Here is a 22,332-nt window from a genome sequence, read left to right on the forward strand (position 1 = left end):
TCCCCACTATGGAGGTCCAGAAGTACTCCATACAATGTGGACAAGATACCTCTATTTTCCACTGATTGTAGGCATAATTTGTTAAAATTCATCAGTGGGCCCAAACCCTCCTTGGAAAATGTAGCTCTAAAAAGGAATTTATCTGGGCGTATCCCAACCAAGACATCATGCTAAAAGGTAGCGTTCTGACGTAATGCTTCAAATTGTCCATCGTCAGCGTTTCCCTTCAGCAAAAAATAAATAAAAATAGTGCATGTCCTACTTTATTTCACATTTGCGGACAAGGATAGGCATTTATTACAAGGGATCTGTGGAAAAAAAACGGATCCTCGAATGCATGAGGCCTTAAGGATGCCAAAGTGAACTGCCAGTGTACCCTATCGAATGCTTTTTCGGCATCCACTGACATCAGGCACATGGGAGTCCTTTGCTTCTGAACTTGCGAAATTAGGGTAATAGTGCGTATGGGTACCAGAGACAAATCCTACTTGATCTCTTGATAATTTCAGGAATAATTTTTCTTAATCTGACAGGATTTTAGAATAGATCTTAATATCACAATTTAACAAAGCTATCGGCCTATAATTACTACATATAGTACCATCTTTGTTTGGCATGGTTATGACTACTATGTGAGCTTCCAGGGACTGCTTGGAAAAAGGGCATGTTGGGGAAATGCTATTGAAAACTTTAGTGAGGAAAGGGAGTAGTAATTCATGGTATTTCTTGAAAAGGGTGGCTGTGAAGCAAGCTGTCTGGACCAGGGTTTTCCTTTCCTTTAAGAGAGGAGACAACCGTCTGTACTGGTTCTGTGAAAGGCTTTAGCTAAGTCTTCACTCTGCTTTGTTGAAACCCCTGGCAAAGCTGTCTCAATCATGTAGGAAGATCTACGATCTTCTAGGACAGGCATGGCCAACCTGCGGCTCTCCAGCTGTTGTCCACCATGCCCTGCTGTAGGCTGATAGCTGTAGACTGCCCGGGCATGATGGGAGTTGTAGTTTTGCAACAGCTAGAGAGCCTCAGGTTGGCCATCCCTGTTAGGAGTTGCTGGGGGAAAGAAAAGAAAAGAAAAGAAAAAGGAAAAGGAAAAGAAAAAGAAAAGAAAAAAAAAGAGCTCCTGCTGAGCGGAGGACAAACGGTGCCAGACTGATGCATTCTGAGCAGATCCGCATCCACTCAGAATGCATTAGGGCTGCACGGATCCGTTCGGAGCCGCTTGTGAGAGCCTTCAAACGGAACCCACAAGCGGAGCCCCGAACGCTAGTGTGAAAGTAGCCTTAGCAAGCACACTTCCACACTTGTTGGCCTTATATTAAAAAAAAACCGATGAAAGCGCTCTCTGGAAAGAATGGATCGTATGTCTATAGCTACTTTTAGATTATCCGTTACTGCTGTCAACTCAGCCAAGAGAGCAGGGGGTAAGAGATAGTTTATGTAGGGATTCCAGTTCGGGCAATCGATCTTACAAGCTTTTGATTATGTGCTTTCCTTTCTCTCTTCAATCTGAACCCGTGCTGTATGAATGTGCAACTGATCACACATTTTAGTGCTACCCACTGCAGAGCAAGGGCTGTGGGTCACCATGAAGTCCCTAATCGTCTCCTCTAGGCGCCATGTCCACACCTTGGTCACCATATAAGGTAATTCAAGGGTAAGGGATATGGGTGCATGATCGGACCACAAAGCTGAGACAATGGTAGCTTTAGGCTGAAAATTGTGAGCATGATGAGAAATGGCGAACAAATCAATCCTGCTGTAAGTGATATAGGCCAGTGAGTAGAAAGAGCAATCTCGACCCCTGGATGCAGAGCTCTCCATACATCCACTAGTCTCCTGCTGTGTAGGATCGCACGTACCCTGGATATCGTCGAGAGTGGCACTAGAGATCTGCCCAAAGAGGTGTCAAGCTTTGGATTCAAAGTCAGATTGGAATCACCCCCAAGAAGGAGAACCCCCTCTATGAAGGAGTCCAATCTGGACATCACAGTGGCAAAAGTCTTACCCGGTCCTGAATTTGGCAAATATATATTACCAATTGTGTACGTTCCCCCCTAGACTGCCAGCTTGACTAAGACATATCTTCCTTTGTCACAGGATCTGTTATCTATAAACAGAACAAGAGAAAGATTTGTGCAAAGCAATGAAAACCCCCTTGGATTTAGCATCGGGATTAGTGCTGTGGAACCAGGTGGTATAATTTTTCAAGCTAAAAAGTGGGACATGGTGTGTCTTAAAATGCGTTACCTGCAATAGTATTACCAGAGCTTTTTCTTTTTGTAATTCCGACAATATCTTTGACCTCTTATCTGGGATATTAAATCCCCTAATTAAGGAGACAAGCTTGACCATGCAAGGGTGTCCAGCCGACTGCCCAGGGGATAAGCGAAAAGCAAAAACACAAACTCAAGGAGAAATAGGATAAGACAGAGGGGGGGGGGGGGGTGAAACAAAAAAGGGATAGTGTGCAAACACTAGGAGTATACACCAGTACACCCATAGGCCTCATGCACATGACGGTTGCTTTTTGCGTCAGCAAATTGTGCATCCACCCACAGATCCCTTGTAATAAATGCCTATCCTTAGCCGCAAACGTGAAAAAAGTAGGACATGCACTTTTTTTTTGCTGAAGGGAAACAGGGACAACGGACGCGGGACACAAACAGATGAACTACAAGCATTGAAATGGGTCCCCATCCTATCCACATAAAAAAAAAAAAAAAAAAAAAAAACACGGAACGGAGACCAAGAAAAAACATCTGTTGTGTGCATGCGGCGTTAATATGACCTCGGGAAAGAGGAAAGTAACTCAAAACTTTATCCTATACCGGGTCAGTCTTCCAATAGCGGGTGATGACACCTTCACAAGACTAAATCGAACGAACCTAGTCTAATACCTGTTCTTTCTAGATTGCAAAGTAAGACATCTAAACTATTTGTTTATACCCAACAAGAAACAGAATCTTTAAAACTAAAGAGCAGGCCCAGAATAGGTCCTTGTGCCATCAAAGGGACTCTAGGACTTTTTCTAAAGAAATAACTGGCAAAGAGTCACCGACAGATTAATGTCCATGTATAGTGCAGGACACATGGCAGAATTCCAGTCTTACGATGATCAAGTCGGAGGTCTTTGGGAGTTGGTCACCATTCTTGATCCAGTCTTTTTTGCCTTCCAAACTGAGACGCGCAATGGTAGAGGTGGAATTGCGTGCCAGTCTGGGAGAGCAATCTCAGGCAGGCCTAGAGCAGCCAAAAAGTCAGCCAATTCAGAAGGATCCCTCCGCTCAAAACGCTTGCCTCTGGTTTCGTTCCCTGTTCCGCACTATGGCCGGCGAGTGCGAGCAGCGGGTAAGGTTGCAGATCCTGTGGCAGTGCTGCGGCGGTCATTGTATGCTCCCTGGGAGAGAAGGCTGCCGCGTGAGGGTTGCAGCCCGTTAACGCCTGCACCTCCGGGGCAAAGAACTGATTTCTGCTGCCAAAGCTGATGGGCCAGCCATAGAGCCCTTTCTTGTCTGGACCATCGGGGCACAGATGGGACCGTCTGGTAAGTGAGGAACTCTGTGCTAAATATGTCACGGCAGGTGTTCACCCCACCATAGTCAGGACACGACCTGTGTTTTGTTATTAGAGTGAATCTCCCACCACTGACCGATTTCCTCCGTGTCTACAAATATATGATGGTAGTCAGTCACCGGTGAAGAGGGTGGTCTATTAATCAAAGCAAAAATCAATACTTTTGTGTCATCCAAGTACTGTCCATTGGCTTTTATAATGTGCTGCCCTTAAACATGACTCCTCACAAATCACCCAAAAAAGCAGTTCGGGAGGGATACTGGCTGATCCCAGTTCAGACAAGACTAGCTATACAACCACTGCAGGGGAAAGTAAACCTTACATGCAATCTAAACTGCTGTTCATGTACTGCCTGGTCATTAAACAACAGGTATTCCAGTGATTTCAACTTACCCCTTATACACAGGACTCCCACCAATAACAAAAATCGGTGGCCCGATCCCTTGCAAGGACCCACAAAATGAACAAAGCAACAAGTCCGGCCTGCACACCGCAACTTCATTTCCATGGGACTGCCAGAGACAGTAGAGTACAGCACTTAGCTATTCCCAGCCGGTCCCATAGAGATTAAATTTGTAAAGGGCCTGTTGGCTACAAAGTGCCTGTTCTCATAAACGGCGAGGGTCTCGGCAGTAGGACCAGCACAATTCATACCCTTAGGCCACTTTCACACTAGCGTTTTTACTGGATCCGGCAGGGTTCAGCAAAAACGCTTCGGTTACTGATAACACAACCATCTGCATCCGTTATGAACAGATCTGGTTGTATTATCTGTAACACAGCCAAGACCATCATGAACTCCACTGAAAGTCAATGGAGGACGGATCTGTTTTCTATTGTGCCAGATTGTGTCAGTAAAAACTGATCCGTCCCTATTGACTTGCATTGGGGGCCATGCCGGATCCGTCTTGCTCCGCATCTCAGGACAGAAAGCAAACTACAACATGTTGCAGTTTGCTCTCCAGTAGGAAAACGCTACTAAATGGAAAGGAATGCATTTTGGAGCATTCAGTTCTGTTTAGTTCAGTTTTGTTCCCTTTAACAATGAACGGGGACAAAACGGAGGCGTTTTTTCCAGTATTGAGCCCCTAAGATGGATCTCAATTCCGGAAAACTAAAACGCCTAGTGTGAAAGTAGCCTTACACAGTGGAAAAGTTTATAAAAATAAAATAAAAATTTCTATGGTCTTACATAAACAAATTTTCATTAAAGGGAATGTATCATCAAATAATGGCCCAAGACGAAAAACAAAATGCTTCTCCGCATATGTGGATGAAACCAATCGGGGGGGGGGGGTCGTGTCATGGCAGGCAGGGGCGAGCCTCCTTAGTCACTCGCACTAGGAAGGCTCGTCCCTGTCTGCTATTGGCTACTACCTCTCCCCCACACCAGATGTTTTCATTTGCACGGATAAGCAGCGGTGGCGTGGGGACTAGGAGCGGCGCAAGGAGCCAGGTAAGTATATTTAGTGTGCGGGGCACGGGCATATGCGGTGCAATTTCTTGTCTCGGATAACTCAGTTAAAGGGATTTTCCGAGATTTTAGTGCTGATGACCCGTCCTCAGGATAGGTGATCAGTATCTGATCGTTGGGGTCCGACACAGCGCTGTACATTGTATACCGGCTGTGCTTGGTATCACAGCCAGTTCCATTCACTTCAATGACGCAAAGCGTAATACCAAGCACAGCCGCTATATAATCAGTTATATGAGCAAAACAATAAAAATTTTAAGCAAGTGCCGAGACTGGTCCATAACTAAACCCAACGGCGCCCCCGCTGAGTATAATGGGATCTATCCAGGTTCTGTTAAAGGATCCATCATTTTACCAATGTTGGATGTTTTTGATGGATTCTGCGATTGAGGGGAAAAAAAAAAAAAAACTGCCATGAAGACTAAAAATTGGCGGCAACACCAAGGGGTTGACGTGACTCTGCAGTGAAACTTTCGCCTAAATGTACTCAAAACAGAATAAAACCAGTGACCTTTCTCTCCTTCAAAATGAGACACCTTCCAGAGATGAAAGATTACAGTGTTTATAGTGAATATACTTGCTATAGTAAAAACATAAAACCCTCCATAAACAAAGAGTGGACAAGAGCCAATGCGCTTACAACTATCTGGATGTTTTACGATGCATATGAAACTCTTATTACCAGGTCTACTGGTTCATGAAGGAATCCAACTGCCTACTATAGTCTACTTCCATTTTTTGGCCAAGGCAGCCATAAACCTCTTCAAGAAATAATTTAAAATAAGACTAAACTGAAAACAAAAATGCCAGATTTTTGGTAGAGATGCACAGTTCAAAACCATTAAAAATGAACTGCAATAACAACAATAATACTAACCATGCTTTTGGTCAGTTATTTCCATCAGTTATTGTGAGCCAAAACCAGTAGTGAAGCCTACACAAAGATGAGGTATAATGGAAAGATCTGCACCTGTTCTAGGCTTTGAATCTCACCTGGTTTTGCCTCACAATAATTGATCGAAATAACTGAAGTGTGACCCAGGTCTTAGATAAAAGTAAGCCAAACCAGGACTGGACAACCATCTACTGTATGGTGGAAAAAAGGGGGGGGGGGGGGGGGAGACAAACTGCTGTCAGAGGTAAGGATCAAGCATGTTGGATTTCAACTGCCCAGTCTGTTTATTCTTGGAAAGATAAGCTGCCGACAGAAGCGTCTGACAGGGGAGAAGGGGGGAGAGGGAGGGGGAAAAAAAATTAAATAAAAAATTGTCATGGATGTCAAACTCATGGCCCTCCAGCTGTTGCAAAACTACAACTCCCATCATGCCTGGACATCTGGGAGTTGTAGTTTTGCAACACCAGTAGTGACACGACTCTGAGTTTGACATTGAACCAGATGCGTCTTTTCTTGACATTAATAACTTATGTTGCTGTGCAAGTCACAAGTAAAATATGAGACTATCAGGCGGTGTAGATCCTGTTCCCAGGAAGAACCCGAGCACAATGCCACAAGTAAACAGGGTGCTACTGCTACACAGCATTCAGAACTGTACAACCATCTTATATATGTATATGCACATCTCATTTACAAGAGCAGGATAACACCGCAAAACATCTAAGGGCCCATTCACAGGGGCCAACTGAGCAGGCAGTCAGAGGTGGCGAGGGCTGTATTTCCATGCAGCAATCACCTCACTGTATGCTGGGCTCATTCCCATAGAGAATCTATTCGGGACATTTACCAAACTGGTGTAAAGTAGAACTGGCTTAGTTGCCCATAGCAACCAATCAGATTCCTCCTTTAATTGTTCACAGCTCCTTTGTAAAATGAAAGTGGAATCAGCTATGGGCAACCAAGCCAGTTCTACTTGAAACCAGTTTGATAAATGACTCCATATGTTTCTGGTCAGCAGGTCGCAGTTTAACAGCACAAACTGCTGAGATAATGATTTAGGTGCCTAAATAAACCAAGCTTTCACCTGATCATTGGGCACCTCTTCACAGGCCAATTATTGGGATGGAGCGTTCATAGGAATGTTCGCCTCTGATAATCGTCCTGTGTAAAAGGACTTTAAGGCTAGTAAACCAGAGCATACACTAGAAACATCTCCCGATACATGCCTCTATGATCCATTACCCAGACATATGCCTACAGCTCTTCTGGCATACGCTGGGCTGGTACACCTTTAGCTCAACAGTACTGAAATGCATAGCACACTACGCTTCTTAATACAACTGTGAGCACAAAATAAAAAAGGGTCAGTCCTAGCCGTAAGGCAAGCTGCTAACCACAGGTGAGAAACCACGGATATGAGGCTGTATGTGAAAGGAATAACATGACTCACATACTGCTTATACCTAAGGCAGAACGAAGCACAGTTCAGTCTCCACCTTCTTAAGGGTACTTTCACACTAGTGTTTTTCCTTTTCCGGTATTGAGTTCTGTCCCAGGGGCTCAATACCGGAAAAATAAAAAAAACTGATCAGTTTTATCCGAATGCATTCTGAATGGAGAGAAATCCATTCAGTATGCATCAGGATGTCTTCAGTTCAGTCACTGTACGGTTTTGCCGCTGTATTTTCTCCGTCCAAAATGCCGCACAAAACACTTGCATTATTTTCCATTGAAATGCATTAATGCCGGATGCGCAGACAATTAAAGATGTGAAAAAGATAAATACCGGATCAGTTTTTCCCGGATGATAACCGGCGAGACAGATCCAGTATTGCAATGCATTTGTGAGACGTCTACAAATGCTGTCAATTTGCATACAGATTACCGGATCTGTCAGGCAGTTCCGGCAACGGAACTGCCTGCCGGAATCCAGCAACGCAAGTGTGAAAGTAGCCTAAGGCATAGACAGCTGTCAGCCAAGGCTTGTACAACCATGAGCTATACCAGTGGTGGCGAACCTATGGCACGGGTGCCAGAGGCGGCACTCGGAGCCCTCTCTGTGGGAACCCACACCCTGGAAAAAGTCTGAGTGTACCAATATGCCTTAGACCTTTCCTGCCATTCATCAGCGCAGGACGCACCATTCAGCGCACTGAATGTAGACAGGCTATTAAAGCTACTACATGATAAAGTACATGAAAGATATACTATATTGGACTGTAGGATTCAGGTTAACTTGCCGCGTTGGCACTTTGTGATGAATAAGGGGGTTTTGGGGTTGGGGTTTGGGCCCTCGGTCTCTAAAAGGTTCGCCATCACTGAGCTATACCATCTGACAACCACTTCTCCCCAATACGAGACAGTATAGGAGAGAGGGAAAGTAAGAGATGAAGGGCAAAAGTTTTGGGGTATTTTCTGTGTTTAGTGATACTTTAAGGTTTTCCAGCTTTTTGCGTTTTTTTTTTTTAAATCTGAAGCTATATATATTTTTTTTTTAATTTGCCCCCCCCCCATCTCTCTGTTCCAGCTCCCTGGCCCTCTTCTGCAGTTATCCAGTCTCAGTCCTGTAAACATCCTGAGGGATGAGGTCATGTGTGGCGCTGCTGTTAATGACATCATAGCTAATCATCACCACTGAGGCCAGTCAATGGTTGCAGCAGCATACATCACCAGGGACTGGAAGACAACTAGGAACGCAGAACAGAGTAGTAAGTTAGGGGACGGCTTAGTTGTAATTACACTTGCTCAGCGCTGCACTTGCGATGCTGAGCAGGTAAACATACGATCGATCGCTGCGGTCTCTTCAAACAGCTGATCGTCTGGAGTGCCAGGAGTCAGACTTCTGCCAATCTGATATTGATGACCAATCATGAGGAAACAGCTTCTCGGGGGAGGGGCGGATCTCAGGTGTCGGCCCTCCACCGGTCAGATACTGATGACCTATCCTAAGCGCCGCTGCCTTCTCAAAGCAGCTGATCGGCGGGGGTCCTGGTTGTCGGACCTCCACCGATCAGTTGTCATGGTAATTCTGCCTGCGGGGAAAATTTGATTTTTTTTTTTTTTTAAATGTGTGTGGTCACTAAGGGGTTAATACTGATGATTTATCCTCTGGATAGGTCATCAGTATCCAAAACTAATTTGAGAAGGCAGTGGTGCTCGAAACAGCACCGCAGCCTTCTCTCACCTTTCTCTAGGCCATGTTATGACACAATCATTGGTCATATGGCCTAGGCCAGGCATGCACAACCTCCGACCCTCCAGCTGTTGCAAAACTACAACTCCCAACATGCCCGAACAGCCTGCAGCTATCAGCCTACAGCAGGGCATTGTGGGAGTTGTAGTTTTATAACAGCTGGGGGGCCACAGGTTGAGCATGCCTGGCCTAGGCCAAGGATCAGCAAACTCTGGGACTGGCACTAGTTGTGGTAAAACTTGCATGGCTTTTGTCATAACTCCTATAGAAGCGAATGGAGCATGTTGAGAGTTGTAATTTCAAAACAGCTGGAGTGCTGGAGGATGCTGAACCCTGGGTCTAGGCGTAGCTCAGACCCATTCAAGTGAATGGGGCTGAGCTGTGATACCAAGCACAACTCACCAAAAATGTCATATAAAGTGGCGATTTTCTGATGACATTCGTTTTAATGGAAGACCTTTCCCCTCTTAACAACTGGAACAGAAATATAGAAACGTCTGTCCCAGACTCAGTGAAGCTGTGGATGGAATGTGGACACGTGGAATGTGAATCCACTGTTTGTCTAGTCATGTGAAGCAGTGATAGGATCATCATGAGGACAGAGGAGCACCAGGCTGTAATGAACAACACCCAACGCTCAAACAACTATCCAATAATGCGAAATCTATAACTGAATTCTCCGATAACCCGAACCTGAAACACAAGTTTGCTCCCCCCTAATCCACAGCATAAAATGCTGCAGATTCAAATCCGTGCCACAGGTCAACTTACGCTGTGAATTTTTCTGCAGTGTATGGATGAGATTTCTAAGGTTACTTTCACACTGGCGTTTTGGCTTTCCATTTGCGAGATCTGTTCTGGACCGCTTGTGAGAGCCCATGACGGATCAGGTTGCATTCTAATGCATTCTGAATGGAAAAGGATCCGTTCAGACTGCATCAGTTTGCCTCCCTTCAGTCACCATTCCGCTTTGGAGGCGGACACCAAAACGTTGCTTGCAGGGTTTTGGGGTCCGTCTGACGAAACTGAGCCAAACAGATCCGTAAGTCAATGGGGATGGATCAGTTTTCACTGACAATAGAAAATGGATCTGTCCTCCATTGAGTTTTGCGAGTGTGAAAGCAGCTTTAAAAAATAAAATAAAAAATAAATAGCCACTCATCCAGGATGAACCCACCCTAAAAAGTAATCTTCTAAACAAGACAAGTTCCCTACTAGGGTATGTTCACACGAGGTGGATATGGTGCAGAACAGTGGATGGAAATCTGGCAGCTCATCAGCATAACAGCAGATCTCATCCATGTGCCACTGAAAAAAATTAATCAACTGTGGTAAATGACCTGTGGTGCAGATTTTAAATTTGCAATGCATAGGGTGAATACTTTGGCAAATCCATGACAACTCTGCGTGTAACTTTATCCACATCCTGTGTGGATGTACCCCTTAGTGAATTCTGACTTCAAGGGTTATCCAGGTATACATTTTCCCAGGCCCTGCAACGTCCTAATGCACTTACACTACTTTGTCTCACACCGGAGATCTGGAGAGTGGTTACGTGCCCTCTGAAGATTAGATTTCCTTTGACATCACAGAATCCCAACTGGTCGTGATATCAGACCCATGTGATCTTGGAATGAGCCATTATGCTCTGTAGGACACCTTTAAGGATCCCGCACAACCTGTTTAATAGATGGTGGCCCCATTAAGGACAGTCATCAATTAGCCACAGTGGAAAGCAGTTACTAAGAAGGTCTATGACGCGTTGGTGGACTGTTAATCCAGCTTCAAGCTTTTTACAGAACAATCGTGTAGCACTTTTATCATTCACTGGCATGAAAGGTACTTTACATGTGTGAAGTTTTTTTTATTCTTTATTTAATCAACTAAAGAAAAAGCAGAGAAAAAGAATAGACCCAGAAAAAGAGCAATCACTAACCAGTAATCCCATCCACATGAGCAGAGGGGGGGGGGGGGGGAAACAAAAAAAACACAGCATTATAAAACCTTATAATCCTGTGAGGTCCTGCGTAAGGAGCAGGGTCCATAACAGGAACCCACGTTCCCACACAGACACATTCATCTGAAATTACCCTAAGGGCTGTTTCACATGAGCGGATGCCGTGCATGTCATCCGCTGCGTGAATGACAGCCAAGCCCCGCTTTGAACATCAGAGACACGGAGCAGTAACATGACTGATAATGCTCCGTGCCTCTCTGTGACCTCTTTACTACGAAATCACAGTGAGATAAAGTTGTCAATGTGATTTCGTAGTAAAGAGATCACAGAGGGGCACGGAGCATTATCAGTCATGTTACTGCTCCGTGTCTCTGCTGTCTGGAACGGGGCTTGGCTCTGTTTCACGCAGCAGATTAGCCACACGCCATCTGCTCATGTGAAAGAGCCCTTAAGGGCTCATGCACAAGGCCATTGAGGTTTTTGCAGATCCGGAAAGCACTGATACCGTCTGTGTGCATTCCACATTTTGTGGAACGTAAACTCCTGCCCACTATAGAACTGTCCTATTCTTGTCCGTAAAATGGATAAGGATAGGACATGTTCTATTGTTTTTGCAGGCATGTCCTGTCGGCATCTTTTGCGGCCCTATTGAAATGAATGGATCCACATCCTACGCGCAAAAAAGGCGGATCAGATGAGGACCAAAAATATGTTTGTGTGTGTGAGCCCTAAAGCAGATATATAAATCGAGTCTATGGAAATTGTTCAGCGACGTCTTGGGGATGCTACTATGGATGAGCGAAGCGAGCTTCAGATCCTAGACCCTAAGTCGCTTTGCTCAAAACTAGGGATCGACCGATTATCGGATTTACCGATCTTGTCGGCCAATATTCAGGATTTTGAACGCTATCGGTATTTATTTTGCCGATATTGCGATAGCGTATGGGGAACACAGATCGCGCTGCTGACAGCGCTCTCCGTGTTCCCCTTAGCAGCACAGGGGAGAAGGAAGCAGTGTCTCCTCCCCCTGTGCTGCTGCTGCTGCCACTGCCGCCAATGAAAGGACAGGGGACAAGAGGAGGGGAGGAGCTATGGCCACTGTGCCACCAATGAAGCTTAATCTCTCATTTATTCATATACAACAGGAGGCGGGAGCTGCAGAATGACATAGCCGGCTCCTGACCTCTTTGAGCTGTAGCTGCGATCTGCGGTAGTTAACCCCTCAGGTGCCGCGGATCGCAGCTACTGCTCATAGAGGTCAGGAGCCGGCTATGTGATTCTGCAGCCAGCTCCCGCCTCCTGTATATGAATAAATGAGAGAGGGGTTGTCCAAGTTATATTTATTGATGACCTATCCCCAGGATAGGTCATCAATATCAGATCGGTGGGGGTCCAACACCCCCTCCGATCAGCTGTTTGAAGAGGAGACTCGCACGGTGTCAGCGCTGCCTCCTCTTCACTGTTTACCTTCTAGCCGTTGCATCTGCAGTGGTGAGCAGGTGTACTTACACCCAAGCCGTCCCATTCATTTCAATAGGAAGGCTTGGGTGTAATTGGAACACCGATCCCAAGCCTGAACTTCTGTGAAGAAGTTCGGGTTTGGTTACGAAACATGCGCGATATTTCTCACGCGAGTGCAAAACGCATTACAATGTTTTGCACTCGCACGGAAAAATCATGCGCGTTCCCGCAACGCACCCGCACATTTTTCCGCAACGCCCGTCTGAAAGAGGCCTAACAATCAATTTGGACTAAAAATGTTATGGGCAAATATGTTTGGTAGATGGTTGGACAGCAGTTGCATAAACAACTCTCACACATGTATGGCAGATGACTGTTTAATATAAAAATATATTTATTTTTTCCGCTCTGGTAGACAGGACAAGCAGACGCAGTATAGAGGCAAAGACCAGCTTGTAACTCAAAAACTTCAGTGTTTTATTCACACTTATAGCAACAAAAACAGTACGACAGTCCATTTGCAGTTTTGGTGTTCGTTCACACGTAGACAGTTCATACAGCAAAAACAGTCACCTTTTATCCTGGGTGTTAATCCACACCCGGTCGGCATAACACAGGACAGAGCAGTCCTCCCGGATTCAAGCCTCCAGCCTGGCACAAGGCTCAGATCCCACAGAGATTGCCAGAGCTCCAATGTCAGAAGAGATCATCACCACCACCACTGCTGCTTTTTATAGGCCTCTCAAAACCCGGCCTGGAACGTGGGGAGTAGTCACCCACCCAGCACTTTGGCTACTCCCAGTAAGAGCTGTCCCGGATCAGTCATTACAGCTATACTAAATAGCAAGGTGTCAAATAGCAACTGCTGCTGACACATGAAAACTGGCTCTTAGTCCACGGAGGCCAGGAACCTCGGTGACACATACATTCCGTCAACGACTGACCCTTGCTCCTTCCTACTATAATATAAGCCGCTTATTTTAGTAGAGCTCCTTACATAACCAAATACTCAGATTTTGGGTCTCTGTCACATTGACAGCCCAGATCTCAAACTGAACAAGTGGGAATAACACATTGGCCAGAGAACAGATCACCCAAAACTGATGAAGAACAACAGCAGAAGAAAAATATCATCTGAATGCTTGTGCCTCCTGAAGTATCCATGCTGGAAGCTTACATTACATACAAGTACGGTAATGCGAACAGTTAGGCAATAAATCACCAGGTATATGACGTACACCCAACATCTGCAGGAAAAGACTGCCTATACTACCCAGCCATGGAAATTTCCCAGCACTGGAAGAGCCACATTTTTACCTGGTTAATCACACTACCGGGGTGGATTCCTACCTGCAGTATAACGTGACACTAGATACAATCAATCATTCTATACTGAAACCTAAAGGAGCTAATCACAGAGCAGCTTTCATCCAGACCAACCCTGACCGACTGCCACAAGGATCCTCTGCTTTCTCCAATACACCTCAGAAGAAATCAGATACTTGTAGTTGCAATCGGGTGAACTGTCCAGAATCTCTCAAATAGCAGGAAACCTTGGAGCGAGTCCATGGAGCCAAAAATCTGCTCTAATACATGCCCTTTAAGGGGAAGGCCACATGTAGTGGAATTTCCAAAGCTAAAATTCTGTTATTTCACTCTGTGCACGGTGGATAGCCGCAGCATAAACTGACAGGTCAATTTACTCTGGATATTTTCACAGCATGTGGAGGGGATTTCTTTAATGGTACTGTAAATTCTGCCGAGTTGCAGCACACAAACCCATGGGGGCAGATCCGCTACATGGACAGTACTAGTAGACAACTATACAACACTGGAGGCAACTTCTGCATCTCTTGCTAGCACTGGCAGGAGACGCACAACTGGAACTACCTTTTAATAAAACCAACCAGGGCAGAACAGGACATTTCCAAGAAGTTCTTTGTGCCGATGTCAGACATAAATAATTGGGGAGACGTTTTAGCACCTTTGAAGGTGCCTGCATCACTGGAGAAGTAGTCCAACACGTTCACAACTGCTTGGTATGAGTCCCCACAATACTGGGTGAAAAACAGCACTTCATGGCAAAGAAGGATCCCAAAACTGGCGTTATAGTTACTAACGCCTTCATGCAGCACACTATTGTGCATTTCCACTCAAATCCTCTCCGCCGTTTTTTCCGATGGCCTCCTTCTCTGAAGTGGTCTGACTTTCTGTATTGGTAACCACATCGCCTGCTCATGTAATAAGACTTATGGTCACTGGTCAAATTCACTGCAGCACTAAAGCAGTATTGACACTGTCAGTGTTTTTAAACCAAAACCAGGTCTAAACACAGAACAGGTGCAGACCTTTCCTTTACACCTTATGTCTGTACAGGCTCTGCTTCTGGTTTCGGCTTAATGATGGAAATCACTGACGAAACACTGACTGTGTCAAAGCAGCCTAAGACCTGCTCTAAGTATAGCACTGCACACGCTATGGTATATCGCCTGAAGTAGGAGCCCAAAACACAAGTATAGTGCACCTGTAGCGTTATACTACCCTACCTCGTGAGATTTCCTGTCGCACTGCTAATGACGTGAGGAGGCGTTCCTGAGTTTTGACGATCTGCTCATGCGCAAACCGACAGTTTATGGAAAATCTCAACGGAGTTCAGCCTTACAACGGGACACTGCGCATGCGAGCCTCAGTAGGGAAATATTACGACCCAATGCGCAAGCGCGGCTAACTCCGGCCGGCGCATGCGCTGTGTCCCGGTGTGAAGCTAAACTCCGCTGAGATTTTCCATAAACTGTCGGTTTGCGCATGCGCAGATCGTCAAAACTCAGGAACGCCTCCTCTTGTCATTAGCAGTGCGACAGGAAGTCAGGAGGTAGGGAAATCTCACGAAGGGGTAACACTACACACCCATTTTTGTATTTTGGTAGTGGATGACTGGTGCCCCATAAGGGTCTATTCAAACGTCCGTATGTGTTTTGCAAAACACAGACACCGGCAATGTGCATTCCGAATTTTGCGGACCGCACATAGCCTGCACTTTCATAGATAATGCATTTTAGAATAGGACATAGTTTTTTTTGCGGAATGGAAGTGCAGATTCGCAAATGCGGACAGCACATTCCAGCCTCATTGAAAATGAAAGGGTCCGCACCTGTTCTGCCAAATTGCGGAACGGATGCGGACGTGTGAATGGACCCTATTAGTGAGCATCCTGAAAAAGACAGCCAGTATCTGCTCCTGCCCTGATTATAGCAGAGGACCGAAGAAAGCAGTCCTTCACTCCCACACACATTACTGCGGCACACCAGTCAGATTAGAATAGACATGCCTGCAGGTCAAGTTGCAGTAGTTCTAGAGGGCAATCTCTAATGAACCTCAGAGGCTTAGATAAACAAATGGGCACACTTCAGGTATGGCTACACTTGTCGGGCCAGGATCACAGGGGCATTGCAGTGTAGAGGTGATGCCTAAGAAATAAATGAAGTTGCATGTGTGCCATGACAGCAACCTCATAGTGAATCATAGTAAATCCAGCAGAGTTGGATTTTTGCAATTCAGGGGTCACAGCCATGGCACACGTGCGACCCCATTCATTTCTACAGGATCTGCTACATTACGATGCCTACGAGACTGTGGCAGCAACCAGTGTCACTGTGTAGCCGTACCCTTAGTACACAGAATCCAACTCTGCAATTCAGGGGTGATAGTCGTGGCACACATGACTTGTGCTGCAACTCCAAGATTTTTAAGAGATTCCCACTACATTGCGATGCCCCTGTGAACCTGTCCACCACCAGTGCCGCTGTGTAGCTGTAGAAGGAGTCTGTGGTTTTCACGGACCAATAGACTATAATGGGCACCATAGATCCATGAATATGCACAAAATAGAGCATGCATCCGTGCTAAAACACGGACCCGCACACTGTGCTAAAACACTGATGTGTGAATACGCACATTAAAATGAATGGGAACGCATGCTGTCCGTAGAGAACTATGTACAGCACACATGTGTGGAACACTGATGTGTGAATGAGGCTTTACACTGACAGGCAACATACACTACGTGCAGAATTATTAGGCAAATGAGTATTTTGACCACATCATCCTCTTTATGCATGTTGTCTTACTCCAAGCTGTATAGGCTCGAAAGCCTACTACCAATTAAGCATATTAGGTGATGTGCATCTCTGTAATGAGAAGGAGTGTGGTCTAATGACATCAACACCCTATATCAGGTGTGCATAATTATTAGGCAACTTCCTTTCCTTTGGCAAAATGGGTCAAAAGAAGGACTTGACAGGCTCAGAAAAGGCAAAAATAGTGAGATATCTTGCAGAGGGATGCAGCACTCTTAAAATTGCAAAGCTTCTGAAGCGTGATCATCGAACAATCAAGCGTTTCATTCAAAATAGTCAACAGGGTCGCAAGAAGCGTGTGGAAAAACCAAGGCGCAAAATAACTGCCCATGAACTGAGAAAAGTCAAGCGTGCAGCTGCCAAGATGCCACTTGCCACCAGTTTGGCCATATTTCAGAGCTGCAACATCACTGGAGTGCCCAAAAGCACAAGGTGTGCAATACTCAGAGACATGGCCAAGGTAAGAAAGGCTGAAAGACGACCACCACTGAACAAGACACACAAGCTGAAACATCAAGACTGGGCCAAGAAATATCTCAAGACTGATTTTTCTAAGGTTTTATGGACTGATGAAATGAGAGTGAGTCTTGATGGGCCAGATGGATGGGCCCGTGGCTGGATTGGTAAAGGGCAGAGAGCTCCAGTCCGACTCAGACGCCAGCAAGGTGGAGGTGGAGTACTGGTTTGGGCTGGTATCATCAAAGATGAGCTTGTGGGGCCTTTTCGGGTTGAGGATGGAGTCAAGCTCAACTCCCAGTCCTACTGCCAGTTTCTGGAAGACACCTTCTTCAAGCAGTGGTACAGGAAGAAGTCTGCATCCTTCAAGAAAAACATGATTTTCATGCAGGACAATGCTCCATCACACGCGTCCAAGTACTCCACAACGTGGCTGGCAAGAAAGGGTATAAAAGAAGAAAATCTAATGACATGGCCTCCTTGTTCACCTGATCTGAACCCCATTGAGAACCTGTGGTCCATCATCAAATGTGAGATTTACAAGGAGGGAAAACAGTACACCTCTCTGAACAGTGTCTGGGAGGCTGTGGTTGCTGCTGCACGCAATGTTGATGGTGAACAGATCAAAACACTGACAGAATCCATGGATGGCAGGCTTTTGAGTGTCCTTGCAAAGAAAGGTGGCTATATTGGTCACTGATTTGTTTTTGTTTGTCAGAAATGTATATTTGTGAATGTTGAGATATTATATTGGTTTCACTGGTAAAAATAAATAATTGAAATGGGTATATATTTGTTTTTTGTTAAGTTGCCTAATAATTATGCACAGTAATAGTCACCTGCACACACAGATATCCCCCTAAAATAGCTAAAACTAAAAACAAACTAAGGCTACTTTCACACTAGCGTTCATGGGTCCGTTCGTGAGCTCCATTTGAAGGAGCTCACGAGCGGACCCGAACGCCTCCGTCCAGCCCTGATGCAGTCTGAATGGAGCGGATCCGCTCAGACTGCATCAGTCTGGCGGCGTTCAGCCTCCGTTCCGCTCGCCTCCGCACGGACAGGCGGACAGCTGAACGCTGCTTGCAGCGTTCGGGTGTCCGCCTGGCCGTGCGGATCCGTTCAGACTTACAATGTAAGTCAATGGGAACGGATCCGCTTGAAGATGTCACTATATGGCTCAATCTTCAAGCGGATCCGTCCCCCATTGACTTTACATTGAAAGTCTGAACGGATCCGCTCAGGCTACTTGCGCACTTGCGAAATTTTTCTAAGTTATTAATGCAGACGGATCCGTACTGAACGGAGCCTCCGTCTGCATGAATATGATCGGATCCGTTCAGAACGGATCCGATCAAGCGCAAGTGTGAAAGTAGCCAACTACTTCCAAAAATATTCAGCCAACTACTTCCAAAAATATTCAGCTTTGATATTAATGAGTTTTTTGGGTTCATTGAGAACATGGTTGTTCAATAATAAAATTAATCCTCAAAAATACAACTTGCCTAATAATTCTGCACTCCCTGTATTATCCCAGCGAATGGATGCGTCACTGCCGGCCTTGGGAGATATCTGAGGAGATCAGATAGACTCACGTGCAGCAAGTCTATCTGACAGGTTCTAGGTGTTTCCTTTCAGTTGGTTTTTGTGGGCTGGATCGGCTCGTTTGCTGATTAGAGGCTCTATTTCAGTCTGCCTCTGACTTCTCACCATGTGGTTGATATTTCCTTCTGGAGTTCCTGCTGGTTGTTTGTGGACCCCTTGGTCCTCACTCTTCCCAAGCCAAGTTCCGCTTTTGCTCTGTGTTGTTTGTGTCAGTCTAGGTCTCGGGGAGATGCTGGCCCCTTCACTGTGGAAGGTACCGGCAGTCTCATTACCTGTTAGGGTTTGCTACAGTATTAGTAGGGTCTAGGTACGAGTGTATGTGTTCGTCCACCATCAGGGCTTGCACATACTGTCAGGGAGAGACTCAGGGATTGCTAGGAGGTAACCATCTCTCCGTCACTAGCTTCTAAGCCTAGACCGTTATCCTATGCTGTCTGTTTAACTGGTGTACCCGTTATTCACATTACCCCGTGACAGGAAGACATGGAAAGCTTTGTTAGACCCCTGGCAGCCATAGCACCCCGTGATCACTAGGGATGCCCCTCTCTCCGTCAAACAAATAGGATGTCTGTTAGTTTTTTTCCCCACGTGTCATCCATAGTTCATGAAAAATGCCATATCTGATGAAAACCACGGATGGCATTGATGGTATTCATGAACCCATAGACTATAATATGAGGGATCCATAATCACAGGCAAAAATAGGGCAACACGCAGTAAAGTGATTCAGGGGCATTTATGACACTACTGTGACCTAAATAAGTCGCAAGTGATGGTTCACGTCATATGTGTGCCGTGACTCACGACTTTCTAAGCTTCTTGGCTCTTTTTTGAAGTGCTGAGAATGGGGAGGGGTTTTGCAAGAGGGAAGGGCTTAGCAAGAGAGGGAGGGGCCACACACCACTTGCTGCATTTACTGTAAGTGGCCAAAGCTTACTACCACCTGTAGATGGCATAGACTTCAGTAGCTGGCGCATGGCAGGGCAGAGATGCACTGAGCCGGTGCAGGAAGATGAGGACTGGAGTATGGATATGCCAGTCTTGGTAAATGTCCCTCAGTGCCATCTGTGTAGACCATGGACAGCACATGTCCATGATACACTGACGTATTAAGGAGGCCTTAGCGCGGGGATGCCTCAGTGTGTTACAGGTGCTGCCCCACTCCTGACTGCCCGGGCACACTTGATACAATGTAGCAGCCACATACTGATCCTGTGTCATCAGCTAATGAAAGGCGTTAGTCACTTTCCAAACATAGGTCACATACCCAAACATTAACCTATATTATAATCTATGGGTTCATGAAAACCACGGACACCACACAAAAGCCATACATGTTAGAAACCAATTTTACCTTATTCATACACATTGTGCACCTCCCATTACAGAGGAGCATGGAAGTAATCGTGACATGCTGATGGACTACGTAACTGTCACATATATACAGCAGCATATAGTAACATGGAGGCTGGAAACGCGGTAAATGGCATCTCGCTGAAAATCTAAGGCTACTTTCACACTAGTGTTTTTCCTGGATCCGGCAAAAATCGCTTCCATTGCTGATAACACAACCATCTGCATCCATTATGAACAGATCCGGTTGAATTATCTTTATCATAGCCAAGACGGATCCGTCATGAACTCCATTGAAAGTCAACGTAGGACAGATCCCTTTTCTATGGTCGGAGAATCCCAGGACAGAAAAAACTGCAGCATGCTGCGGTTTGCTCTCCGGTATGAGAACGCAACCAAACGGAGCGGAATGCATTTTGGAGCCTTCAATTCTGTTTTGTCCCCATTGACAATGAATAAAGGATAAAACGAAAGCGTTTTTCCTCAGGTATTGAGACCCTAGGCCGGATCTCAATATCAGAAAATGTAAATGCAAGTGTAAAAGTAGCCTAAATAAAAGCATAATTCACATAAACTGAATTTTCTAGACGCCCAGTAACACAACAAGGGAGAAAAAGTGTTCTGGGATCTTACAAGATTAAGCTGCAGATAAAGCTGCACTGTGTGAACAGGACTTATAGGCTACTGATTATTTATTGCCCCAATTTGGTAGCTTCTGGGCAATGGTACCAATAATTGAGCAAGATCAATGATGAAGCTAATGTTTACCCTGACTGACCGCAGTGCAATCTGTCAATGCCGCTCATAGCTACTAGTCATAGATCGGCCTAAGAAGAAGATCACAATGGTTTTCACCCCCACTGCTAGGACATGCCATCACACCCTAATCAACAGAGGCCTAAATGTCAGGACCCCCACCTCCCCCCTGGCACCTGCTGTGCAGAGCAGCTCTGCGGTCCTGCATTCTCCCAACTTCCAATTGAGAAAGCTCTACCCCAAAATGTCACAAAATAGTGTCCAGGGGGGTCTGGGTGTTGGCTTCCCATGAGGGGAACCCTCTCACATCTCTCCTGAATGAAGCAGAGTTGGCACTGTAGAGAATGGCAGCCATTTGATCCTAGCATGTGCATGGGCCATAGGCACGTGGATGCCCCAACAAGATCATCTTTTTGTCACCACAACATGAAGACAAAGTATTTTGTGCACATTTACTAATGTCTGTTACTACTCCAAACATGTTTACTCAAAAAAAAAAAAAAAAAGCCACGGCTAAATTCAGTCTGTTGGGGGGGCCTATTGGTGGACCCCCCCCCCCCCCCTTCCAAGTGATCATGCACTGATCACCTATTCCCTGGATGTCACAGAAGCTCTTTTCCACAGAACCCCACTATATACATTATAAAACCGTACATCCAAATAGATTCTGTCCCAACCAATGGCAGAAAAACACAGAACCCGTAAAAGACGAGCGCATGTTACACGTGAGGAAAGAACGTACTACTGTGCCTCTGAGCATCCGAAAATCACTGCTGTCAAAAGAACACGGGAAAGGGCGAAAGGATTACTGAGCAACAATAAGATATTAATAAGATAAGCGGATGAGGAAATCCAGTGCCTCCAGTACAGCGTCCCCCCACCAGTGATGCCACAGACATGCTCACTGGACTGAAGTGGAGGAACAAAGCCCTGACGTCAATTACTGGAGATTCAGCCCGTCACAGGCCTGCTCATCACAGAGGACAGGGATATGCTGCTATGTTGTTCCGGGAGCACACAAAGGCAGAAAAAGATGGATCCGAAGAAGCGGAAGGCAGCGCTGGCACTGGGTGCCTCATCCCCCCTCAGCCGGGGGCTACGACTGACCACTCTGGCATCACAAAAGAACCGTTGGGGCTTGATGAGAAACCAAGGGGCGGGGGTTGCAGTGCCCCTTCTTATGTACACACTTTATATAACGCCCTGTCAAAATCAGTGGACTACCAGGGGTTAATTAAACCAAGTAGGAGACAAGGTGCAGGATGTCACCCCTAGACACCTCCTGCCCAATCATTCAGGGGACAGCCCAGGCCATGGTCAAAAGCAAGAGGCTCCTCTACCTCCCCCACCAAGGGTGACACACACTTCAGGTTATAAATAGAGTCTGGGGGAGGTGGACACATTACAGATGCTGATGGGGCAATCCAGAGGGCTCATCAAACACCCATTAACACTTCACGTGCCAGACTGCCAAAC

At 45.8% G+C, this 22,332-nt stretch overlaps 1 protein-coding gene across 6 annotated transcripts in view; it reads right to left on the reverse strand.

Moving 5' to 3' along the window:
• The window catches only part of AFF4 (AF4/FMR2 family member 4), a 116,747-nt gene that overhangs the window by 93,822 nt on the left and 593 nt on the right, over positions 1–22,332 (reverse strand). The gene's annotated exons all lie outside the window — the stretch shown is intronic.

The sequence above is a fragment of the Bufo gargarizans genome, chromosome 2 (assembly GCF_014858855.1).
Source record: "Bufo gargarizans isolate SCDJY-AF-19 chromosome 2, ASM1485885v1, whole genome shotgun sequence".
In the NCBI taxonomy this organism is placed as follows: domain Eukaryota; kingdom Metazoa; phylum Chordata; class Amphibia; order Anura; family Bufonidae; genus Bufo; species Bufo gargarizans.